This window comes from Vespula pensylvanica, chromosome 19, assembly GCF_014466175.1.
Source record: "Vespula pensylvanica isolate Volc-1 chromosome 19, ASM1446617v1, whole genome shotgun sequence".
NCBI classification, from domain to species: Eukaryota; Metazoa; Arthropoda; class Insecta; order Hymenoptera; family Vespidae; genus Vespula; species Vespula pensylvanica.
In genome coordinates this window covers 1,640,395-1,652,882 of record NC_057703.1, presented here as the reverse complement: position 1 = coordinate 1,652,882, position 12,488 = coordinate 1,640,395, and positions in this window count along the sequence as shown.

Here is a 12,488-nt window from a genome sequence, read left to right as displayed (position 1 = left end):
AATATGAGTCTAACGATGCGTGAATTTTTTTTCATATTATTTCGATCAAATCGTGTCACGCGTGATTTAATATAATGAGAATGACGCTAATCGATATAAAATTACTTCCTTTGTACGATCTATTTTAGAATATGTTTAAAAAATTACTTAAATCTCTGCAATTGTTAGAATTTCGAACTATAACGCCCTTTATATACAAATAGACGGACATACACGTACCTAAACGCGCAAACACATAGAACACGAAATCGACTCCTATAGAAACGATCGATATGTTTCGCTATTCGTGCTGATAGGAACCATAAAAGCTCGTCAGTGAAATACGTCTGCATAGGGGCTTCGCGTTTTAGTGCATCGTACACTTGAAAAAAATGTTTTCGGAAGCTTTTATGCGAATGTCAACGGGATGGATTTTTTTTTTTTGGTTTTTATTATTTTATTTTTTATCACTAATCATTGCAAGTGTTTTTTTTTTTTTTATTTTTCATGGTCGATCACTTCCTCGATGGAACTTGACTCTTTTTCTTTTTTTCTTTCCTTTTTTTTTATTATTCATTCTGGATATAAACTTCGATAGCAAAAAATCGGTATCTAACGACTAATAAAAATGTTTACAACGATTCGATTACTACTCTTTCTCTCTCTCTCTCTCTCTCTTTCATTCACACACACACACACACGCGCGCACGTATTTTCAGTCTCACTCACGTATGTTCGTTTTTGTTGTGAAATTAATACGAGTATTACAATAGTAAAATAAAATAAAATACAATAAAATAAAATAAAAGGGAGAGAGAGAGAGAGAGAGAGAGAGAGAGAGAGAGTTTCAACCTATTTCTCTAGATTTTTCTGCCACTTTGACGAGAGAACAACGAAATATACGTAGCTTACTAATGCATTTTCCGTGTTAGCCTGACGGATCGTTATCCACGTTTCACTCGATCGCCATGACGAATAACAACGCAATAGTATTTCCGTTCGTTTCTTAATATGTCAGGATTGAAAATCCTTGGGTGTTGGAGACACGTCACGATGAAAGATTTCTTTTCGAACGACATACGCAAGTATACAAATATTATTAAGGAGAAAGGAAGTAAAATTGGATGTAATTTTTCTTGGAGAGAGAATTAATAAATTTTTCGTGATTCTTCGAAAAGAAAAGAAATATATATATATAATAATAATAATACATTCATAAGAAATTTATTATTATATGTATAATATATATTGAAAACTTATGGCATCAGTCGACTCAGGTCATATGTTAAATTAATCACGTAACTCAAGAAGTAAAAGAAGTTTTGTTATTATTGCATTTTTCATCCTCAGATTCTCTCTTTCGGTTCTTTTTATCCATCAAAAACGTTTTGCTTCTTATAGAAAGAAAACGAACATTTATCTCTCGCCAGAGTTCGTGATAGAAGAAGTTTGAAAATCCGCAGGTCATCCGGCTCACGAAAAAAAAAGAGACAAGGAAAAAAGAAAAGAAAAGAAAGAAGAAAAAAGATAGGAAGAAAAAGAAGAAGAAGAAGAAGAAGAAAAAGAAGAAGGAAAGAAAATCATGAACGGTAGCACTCTCTCTTCCTGGTTTCTCCTGAAGGATATCACGAAAGCTCGTAAAAAGGGATCAGGAAAGGTTACGAGATGGAAAGAACCACGATGGCTAATAAAGTATGAAATGTGATAACTTTCTTCATTCATGGCAATATTTAAAAATTGTGACTTGAAATCTTATTCGTCAATTTCGATACCTAAACTCGTCTCGATATATTACAATTTTTATTACAAAATCCTATGGTTTTATTTTTATCGTCAGTATGTATAATAAAAGGTTATGCAAGCCGATATAAATAAATAGAAATTTCATTGTACTCCTTTCACGATTGAATCAAACAATTTATCATGAGAATATTTTCATTAAATTTTACTTGCTATTAAAGAATTTTATAATTATACATATTGCAGTATTATATTATAAAATCAAAAAAAAAAAAATTTTTAATTAATCCTTTTCTTTTTTTTTTTTTTTTTTTAATAATACAACGACAAAAGATAAGGGTAAGTATCCATATATTTATCCTTGATAAGATAATTCTATCGTATAATTTCTAAATGGAAAAATTATTTTGCCCTTTTATCATGAAAAAAAAAGATACAAAGATAAAGAAAAAGGCATTTATTCCCCAGACATTCTTTTATTCCACAATTTATAAAGATATTCATTCGAGGATGCGTCTGAGAAAGAAGAGATGTCTGATAAAAAAGAAGGAAAGAAAGAAAGAAAGAAAGAAAGAAAGAAAGAAATAAAAAGAACAAGATTTTTCAAATGACATATTAGAATCCTGTTCACAATAAATCCATAATATGTATATTCGAAGGTAATATATCCAAAGATAAATATTGCTGCATTGGTAACTCGGTAGGAGACACGTGATACATAATGTGGCGATCGTAGGTTAAATAGCCGCAATTCAGGAAATTCATAATTCACACACCATCGCACCATGCCGCCCGCGACCGGAACAGATAGGAGAGCGTTCGTCATCGTTCGTTTAAACCGATCAGCCGTTACCCGTACGCGACAGCGATGATTAATCGTGCAAACGCGCAAGGCAAGTCATTTGCATCTCTCAAAATTCTGGGTTTCTAGCCCGCTTCATCCCTCAGGAACACTGTGTGTTCCGTAGTCCATTATTTTAAAAATCATCTTTCTAAATTATACTTCTGAAACGAGCTCGATCCGCGACTAGAATACTAGAGAGAGAGAGAGAGAGAGAGAGAGAGGGAGGGAGGGAGAGAGAAAGAGAGAGAGAGAAACGTATAAAGATAAATCTTTTCGTATTAATGGAAGGCCTGTCGCGTGTGTGTCTACTTCCTTGCAGTAAATATACCATGAATACGAGAAAAGTTGCGATATTTTATTCGATTCACATATTTCATTCGATGTCTTTCTCTCTCTCTCTCTCTCTCTCTCTCTCTCTCTCTCTCTCTCTCCCTCTCTTTCTTTCCCTGTCTCTCTATTTTATTTATTTATTTATTTATTTCTCATTATTTTCTTTTTCTTCTTTCAATCATTTCCATAGACATCAAAGTGAACTTTGCTTTCGAATTTTTTTTGTCGCTTATATTTACATAGAAATTCCATGTCTTATATAGATTGAGTGAAATCAATTGATTTAAGAAAAAAGAAAAGAAAAAAAAGGAAAAAAAAAAAAGAACTGAAGAAGAATAAAATGATGGAAGTAGAAAAAATAAATGAAGTTAAGAATTTGAAAAATTCGAGGAAAGAAATAGCGAGAAAGAGAAAGAGAGAGACAAAGAGAGAGAAAGAGAAAAGAGTTCGTTTTTTAAATTCATAGAAAAAGGGAAGTTGTTGCAAAGAGACATTGAACATAGGAATTCTACAAAGGGATCCTGACCATAGGAATAAAACATACTCTTTGTTCTCTTTCGAATTTTCTCCCTATTGTTCATCGAAGAGGAACGGTACATAAAGGGTTACAAGTCGTAAGTACACGTTGAACCTTCATCTTTGCGACAAAAAGCTAAAGGGTTGCAGGTTGATTTTCGAAGGGAAAGAGAGAAGTAGAGTAATATAGACAGAAAGATAGAGAGAAAGAGAAAGAGAAACAGGAACTCACTGGCGTAAAACGCTTTGTCGTGAGAAATAATCGAACAAGGGCGATTCCGCTTTTTATCGATCGATCGAAACGCGCTCGCGACAATAGCTTGAGTTCCCTTTTACATAGGACTAGTAGGAACTCACGCGACGACGTTCAAGCAACCGACAATATATATATATATATATATATATATATATATATATATATGTATGTATGTATGTATGTATGTATGTATATAGGTAGACGTACATACACACTAAACCAGACTCGTTTCTAACGCGGCTCGTAGTGGTATGTGTCTCTGTCAGAGAATGTCTCCGCCATTTCCATGCGCCACTTCAATTTCGTTCGTTTCGTGGGTGCCCGTATACCTCAGCTTGCTTAAATTTCAAGACACCCCGGCTGGGGTGTCTTCTTCTATTCCTGAGCTTCCTTCCGAAGGTTCTGCCGAAGCGACACCCGATACATACCGTAACATTACCAAGGCCGACGTACGTGCTCCGTCTTCGAAGACATTTTGAGATATGAGAAAGAGAGAAAGAGAGAGAGAGACTGTTTACGTAACAAAGAAAGAGAAAAATTCCCTCGTTTTGCATAAATCGACATTTTTCATTGACAAATTTTCAACTTTTTCGTTGACACACACTCTCTTTCTCTTTCTATTTCTTTTCTCTCTCTTTCTCTCTCTCTCTCTCTCTCTTTCTTTCATTCTTCTTAGTTCATCCTTCTTTATCTTTATTTATCTTTCTAGTTGGGAAAATAATGTATCACGAACTATCGTCGTGTTCAATAACGTTTACTTGATGCACGTGCTTTACCACTGCAAGGAAACATACATGCCTTATCGCTTAACGTTAGAATTCATACGGCTATCAGGTTCGTTGAATGTATAAGTGTCTATCTGTGTACGAGAAAATACGACAAGGCATAGCTCATTCTAACAATATCCATACGGTCCGAGAAAACCATTTCTATATTTAGCTTTGCAAATTGTTTATTATTATTTAATAATAATCATTTTCATTAATCCTAAGATCTTGAAACGACGCTAATATTAAAGTGTAGATAGCTTTAACGAATATCGTAAAACCTGATCGACAAATTGAATTAAGAAAATAATTCCAATAAATATTATTGCGATGAAATCGATGGTTAATTATCTGAAGAAAATTTACATTCGCATAATTTGATTACGAGTAATAAGTATTAACGGACAGAGGTGTAATAATACTACATATCTCCTTATATACCTATTCAATTTATCGTAATGGACGGGCATAAATCATGATACGTTAGAAAGCGAGTTTCTTTAACGACTATTTATAGCTTGTTAAATATGAAACGATATTTATATCCGTTTTTTTCATCCACGCACGTAGATCGAATAACAAAGAAACAGGAAGTCCTGTTATGAGTTACGAAAAAGAAAAAACTCTCTCTCTTTCTCTCCCAATATATATATATATATATATATATATATATATATATAATATATATATTGTTATATACGGTGGTCGGGGAAAAACAATTACAAGAAGACGATGAAAAGAAACAAAACGGAGGATGAGGAAAACGAGGAGGTGAAACAGAGAAGAAGAAGAAGAAGAAGAAGAAAGAAGAAAGAAGAGGAGAAAGAGGAGGAGGGGGAGGAGGAGGTGGTAGAGGAGGTAGAAGTAGAGGTGGTCTGGTAATTTCCCGGACAGACAAGAAAGCTCGCGCAAGGGACGCATTAGCCGAGACTGAGCAGCCCTTCCGTGTATTCCTCACCCTACTCTACCAGTTATAGCAACCCCTTTAGCGTCACCCTTATTCTTCGCTCGGCCCTGCGTGTCTCGACATAACGGCCCGTAAAACATAATAGCTAACGAAAATACGGGACCATAATTCGCTCCCTTTACCCCACCATTCTTCTTGCGTTGCTAGTACAAACCACCCCGACTCAGCCCACATCATCCACCCACCCATCCTCACCCCTGTGTTCACTCTATCCTATATTCGAGGTTAAATATCGTGGTTTGAGTACACGTCAAAGGAATTGGACGAAGATCTATCTCGTATGGAAAAATAAAAAAAATATAGTAAAAGAGGTATAAAAAAGAAAATAAAAAGAAGAGAAAGGGGAGAAGAGAGAGAGGGGGGACGAAGTAAACACCCTTGAAAACACACGCAAGTTTATACTCTTGTTCTTAGTTTTATATCCTTTTTTCTTCGATTTTTTCTTTAATATTTTATTCAATTTTTCGTTTTTTAATTTCAAAGCTCGCGTCACATGCGAGTCTCCGCTATCCATTATATATATATATATATATATATATATATATCGTTTTACTGGTGACGTTAAGCGTTCGTCGTAAGTTTCAAGTTCACGGTTATAAGTTACCATCTGGTTTCGTGTCGTGCCAACGATCGGAAAAAGAGAGTAGAACGTGAGAGGAATTGGAGACTTGTTTTCGATACTTTGATCATTTTCGTACAGTTATAAAGGAGAGTAATAGTAATAGTAGTAGTAGTAATAATAATAGTAATAGTAGTAGTAGTAGTAGCCTTATCGTAACTTTTTATTCTCAAATTGCCTGTATTATTGCATACACATACACGCATATATATATATATATATGTGTATGTGTGTAAGTTTATAGGTATATATGTGCGATATCATGTATACACGTATATGTACATGTATAAATAATAGTTTTCTTTCCGCACATTTACGATAGTATCTAGGTCGTGACTAGTAGAATATAGCTGAACTTCGTTTCTCCAAGTTGATTACGATCTTTTATTCATTTTTCTCGTTATCGTTTCAACAAGAAGTACTGATGGCGTTCCTAGAAACTAGTAGGTATGGTACGTGCCTACGTGAGGGGGCCGATCATGTGAAACGACGAGAGAGGATAAAGTGTAGAGTTTACAGTAGAAACCAGCGTTCGACTATAGTCCCGTGATGTTATTACAAAAGTACACACGGTGTGTATATATATATATATATATATATATATATATATGTATGTATATATATGTATATACACACACACAAATATTTATATATACATATATATGCATACATGAACCAAGTGCACAACCCTTATTATATGCAATTTTCGATGGGATATATGCGTGCATAGAAATTTGCTTGCATTTTCAAATGTAAATTAGAAAGCATTAGAAACTTCTTATCTCTATCCTTTGCTTCCCCTACTTTTTCCTTTTTTTAATTAGTTTTTATCTCTCATTGAAACTCATCTTTTCTTCCGAACTTTCCTTTCATTATATTTTAAATATTAATATATCGTAGAGGTATATGTACGGACACAAAAAAAAATTGATAGAACTCGTGGTATCCTTTATACACACATACACACGCACACACACACACATATATATATATATATCTTTCTTTGACAAAAACCAAAGTTAAATTTTTGTTCCGAAGTATGCGGCTTCGAACGAAAGACGGAAGAACAATCAGGAGATAGGAGAGTTTTTACGAGCTACTTTTCCAAGTTCGTTAGACACCCTCGTTTCTCTCTTTCTCTTTCTCTCTCATTGCATCGATGCTTTCTCCTCCATCCTCCTTCTCCTCCTCCTCCTCCTCCTCTGACGCTTCACCTCTCGACTTGTTCCTCTCGCGACAGGAAACGATGGCTCCTCTTCCCTATTCTCAGTGCTTTTTCTTTTCTTCTTCTTCTCGTTCTTCTTCTTCTTCTTCTTCTTCTTCTTCTTCAACTTTTACTTCTACTTCTCTTCCTCTTGGTTGCCCGTGAAGCGAGCTTAAGTCCATCGACACTTCCGATGCCAATTCGTTTCATCCCCCTAAGAGACAGGATTACGAGCGTGTCTCCGCCATTTCCAGTCGTCCTTGAGATCATCTCCTACTCGAGAACCCCCGATAGCTCTATCAAACCCTTCACACATTGACATTTTGTTAATCTAAATTCCGTTAACGAGAAAAGGAAAAACAAAAGAGAAAAAAAAGGAAAAAAAGGAAGAAAAGAAAAGAAGAAAAATGAAAAGAGAACGAAAGGTTTGGTGAAAGAGATTTACGAAAATTGGATTCTTAATATCACAGATTTGTTCATACTAATTAATTTTTTCGAAGTTCTATTATACATATATCACGTATCAATTTTGAACATTCTTAAGATAAATTAAAAGAGAAAATGCAATAAATGAATGAATGAAAGAATGAATGAAAGAAAGAAAGAAAGAAAGAAAGAGAGATAATAGTTCAGTCTCTTTCTTTTCCACTTTGTTCGGAAGAATAGTTGAGAATAAACGTTCCTTGGTAGTTTGTGATTAGCATCTTTTCACGTTCAGCGAACGATAAGATTGCGAAAGTTGTGATAACGTTATTAGCACATCGAGAGAAGAAGTTTTCTGGATGTATAGGACGTACGGAATAAGATGAGAGAGAGACAGAAAGACAGACAGAGAAAGAGAGAGGGAAAGAGAGAGGATACGAAAGAGAAAGATAGATAGAGAAAGAGAGAGAGAGAGAGAGAGAGAGAGAGAGAGAGAGAGAGAGAGAGAAGATAGTAGAAAACGAAGGGAGCAATTTTCAAAGACGAGTCATTCTGAAGCCTCGAAGAATATCTCGGCACGTCAGAAGCCGAGAGCAAGCATGGTTGAGTGTCAGCAAGGATTTCGTACATTCGATCGAGATCGTGTTACCATCAAGGGATTAAGCCTTGGAGTGGAATTGCTTGGGATCTGGAAAGGATAACGAGAGTGAGATAGGTGGATTGGAAGGATGGAAAGAGAAGGATAGTAAGAAAGAGAAAGATAGACAGAGAGAGAGAGAGAGAGAGAGAGAGAGAGAGAGAAATGTGTGAAAAGAGAAGGATGACGAGTTCACGGAGGGTTGGTTGCCTATTCGAACTGATGAACGGAACGACGCGCAAACTTAAATGGCAGTTGAGAAATATAATTTCCCCAGCTGTCAAATGTGTAAGCCGGAACTGTACCAGGGGATCTGTTCGTTTCACAGCTACGAGCAACAACCACCAGTAGGAACGGCAGGCATCGTCAAACTCAGCCGTTCTCTCGCCGACGTTTCGTTTCCTCCATTTCTGTGTCCGGACCATACCATCCCTTTTCTCTCTCGCTCATACCACTCTCCCTCTTTCTCTTTCACTCTCTTTCTCTCTCTTTCTCTCTCTCTCTCTCTCTCTCTTTCTCTCTTTCTCTCTCTCTTTCTATCTCTCTCTTTCTTTCTCTTTCATGCTCACTCACCTCAACCCCTCCGACACACGCGTTGATTCAAATTTAAATTACATAATTACATTAGCGCGGTTAGCATCTCGCGTAGGAAAACTCACGTGAGCTTAAAACCTGCTCGTTTCGTACGTGCCAGGATTCGTTAACGTTCATGTAGATCACATGAGTGGAACGAGAACGTACGGAACGAGTTCTCTCTCTCTCTCTCTCTCTCTCTCTCTCTCTCTCTCTCTATCCTTCTATCTCTCTATCTATCTCTCTCCCTTCGTCTCTCTTATGCACGCTCTCAATCTCTTTCAACGTAACGTGTGTGTAATCAAGTAATTGTCATGCTGGACGTTCCAGTGCCAACGAGTCGAACGATATTCATATTGACTAATGAGAATCTTCCTTCCTATACCAACCTATTCCTTCCATCTATCCATCCATTCATCCTTTCTACTTTCCTTCCTATATTCACTTTCCTAAACTATCCTGGATATCTTGATGGTGATGTAAACAAATCTTTTCTCGACACGAAACTGAATATTAAAGTTTCTTCTTCAAAGGTGAAACACCATTAAATTATAATCCGATAAGTTAACCACGTTAAATGGTTTCTCTCTCTATCTTTTCTCTCTTTCTTTATATATATATATATATATATATATATATATATATATATATATATATACATAAAGTTATTTTATCTTGAGTTAACATTTTATGGTTTCGTACTACCATCAAACGGAACCACAAAATTATGAAGCTATCGCCTAAAGGAATAATCCTTGCAAACGGACCCTTCAATCCGTTTAAGGCTGTTACTCCAATTTCGCGAATTCAGTCGTAAGTCATTCGCCAAGGCGAAAGGACGTACTATTTATTCGTGATACTTCTGTGACTCGTCTCTCTCTCTCTCTCTCTCTCTCTCTCTCTCTCTCTTTTTCTCTCTCTATTCACGAGAGACGCAAACGGATAGCAGCAAGCTCTGTTCAACGGGAGCATCGTTTCAGTTGGTCGATTTTACGATCGCCTCTGTTTTACGACGTACTTCGAGAAAACTGTGAGCCATCTCTTCTTCGCTTGCTTTCTCCTCTCTCCTCCCAACCCCAATCTACTCCCATCCCCACCATCACAATCCTACACCTTCTCTCCCTGTCCCACCCATCCCTCCCATCTCGTATGCAGTGATACCTGGCTACGCATAAATGTGTATCAGCAATATCCATTTCCTATTTATTTTACGTTTTGTTCGATCCTTTTTTTTTAAAAGCAAAATGTACCATCATTTATCCGTAATATTTAACCAATTTTGCAAGTACGCTTTCTATCTATTACAGCAGGTTTTATTAAATGTATATGTTTGAACGTGCCAATAAATATTACCGCCTAGTAATATGCATCGACGTATTTTTGTTTAATTAGAACAAAAAAAAAAAAAAAAAAAAAAAAAGAGGAAAAAAGAAAAGAAAAAAGGGTATTCAATCGAAATGGATGATGGATATTTCAACGATATCATCTACTTAATTCGAATCAAGAGGAATCGGAGAGCGTTGATGGGTAACAAAAAGGAATGTGGAAAGAGGTGGAAGAGAGGGGGAGGGGAAGGGGAGAGAAAGGGGTAAGGTATCTTTAACGTGCAGCCGCTGTTTTCTTTTCATTCGGCGAAAATTTATCGGCCGCTGCCGGCAACACGCGAGTTGGAAGTTCGGACGGGTGAAAGAAAGAGAGAGAAATAGAAAAAACATAGAGAGAGATAGAGATAAACGGAGAGAGAGAGAGAGAGAGAGAGAGAGAGAGAGAGAGAGAGAAATAGAAAAAAACAGAAAGAGTGAAGGAGAGAGAAAGAGATACAGAGAGAAAAGGAGAGAAATACTCGCGAGTAGATACGGTTAAAAAGAGTAGATTGCCGTATAAGAAAAAGAGAAAGAGAGAGTGAAAGAGTGAGAGAAAGACAGATAGATAGATAGAAAGGAAGGAAGGTAAAGGGTTGATAAAAGAATATGAGAGAAGAAGAGAGATAGAAGAGATACCCAACTAGATCCAAGTTTCGTGTCCCACTCAGACTCTCCTCACAGCGGCTCGTTCATTTGTTTTTTGCGTCTAGTACTTAGGACACTCGGGGTAAACCGCAAATCCTCAATTCCCACGGGGTAAGACCAAGAGAGAAAGAGAGAGATAAAGAGCAAGGAAGAAGTGACGGCGATGAAAAAAAAAGAAAGAGAGAGAGAGAGTGAGAAGAGGAAAACTAGTGAAATAGAAGAGACCGAAAGGAGAATTGACTGAGAAGAAATCCTAGGATCTTACTCCTTTTCTACCGATCCGCTACGTCGTCTAGAAGCATAGAAGAGAATCCACTCGTGTGAACTTATAGAACTCAAACGATTTCAAACCTTTTCTTTACTTAAAACCGACTATAGTCACCAAACGCTCACTGTATAATAAATCTTTCTGGTATATGTGTACGTAATAATTTAGTACTAATAACTTTAATCACGACATGAAATAAGAGTTTATTTTAGTTCTCCGTTCGAGCGTTCAATAAATATTTTTTGTCCTTTATATCCTCATTTTTATTATAGTTCGATATTAATTTAATGTAATCTGAATATTGAATGAAACTAATTCGAATGATAGGACGATCATATGTTATATATAATAATTGTGGCAAATAGCCAAAGGGATAAATCCTTTGAGATCAAATGTCCTTCAAAAAAAATTTGACAAAAATTGAACGTTTTTTATATAATAAATAAAAGAATAATAGTACACTAAGGTTTACTGGTATTTAATTAATTATCTTAATTGCGTATTATAATCCGAAAAAAAATGTATTTTTAAATAAAGTATCTAATGAACGTAACATATTTTTTTTCGCAGTACGATAAGATAATCAGATGTTAGTAGTTACAGCGACTGTGGCAATAGCGAAGGGATTAAGTAAATGAAAGCAAACGTCCTTCGAAAAAAAAAATTGAACTTATATCTTTCGAGCAAGCAGACCTAACATTTCCTTTCTTTACGTCCCTTATCGACTACTTTTTATCTTTTATTATAATGAATCTACTCGCTTGTATCTCTTCGTTAGAATTACTGACTACTATCCTTCTTGATCCAAGCAACATTTCTACTAAATAAATCACAGAATTTCTTACCAGAAGGGAAAGATAATAATTTTGAAAACGTCACTTTTATTTATGGATCACTCAAATCTTGGATAATTCAACTCCTGATGTTGGGAATAGCGTATAACTCGTAACTATATATATATATATATATATATATATACATATACAACAATTTTGGGTCACGAAACAAATATTTTCTTTTTTCTAAAAATAAACTACGATTGATTTTTAAAAAATAAAGAAAATAATTTAGAAAAATCAACACGGAATGTTTTTTCCCTTTTCCTTTTTTATTATTATCAATCATTCCAAAATCAAATAATGCAATCCTCGATAACAGAATTAGGATATAACTTTAAAATCACAAAACGAACTAAATCAATATTTCCTTTTATAGATCATTCCTAAGTTGAATAATTCGATTCTGCTTGACAGGAAAATTTCCTCGATAAAATGTCTTACGAAAGTTCTTAAACTTTTACTTGTCAAACAATCGTACGAAAAAATAATAACGAGAAAGTTTCTTTAAAGAAAAAAA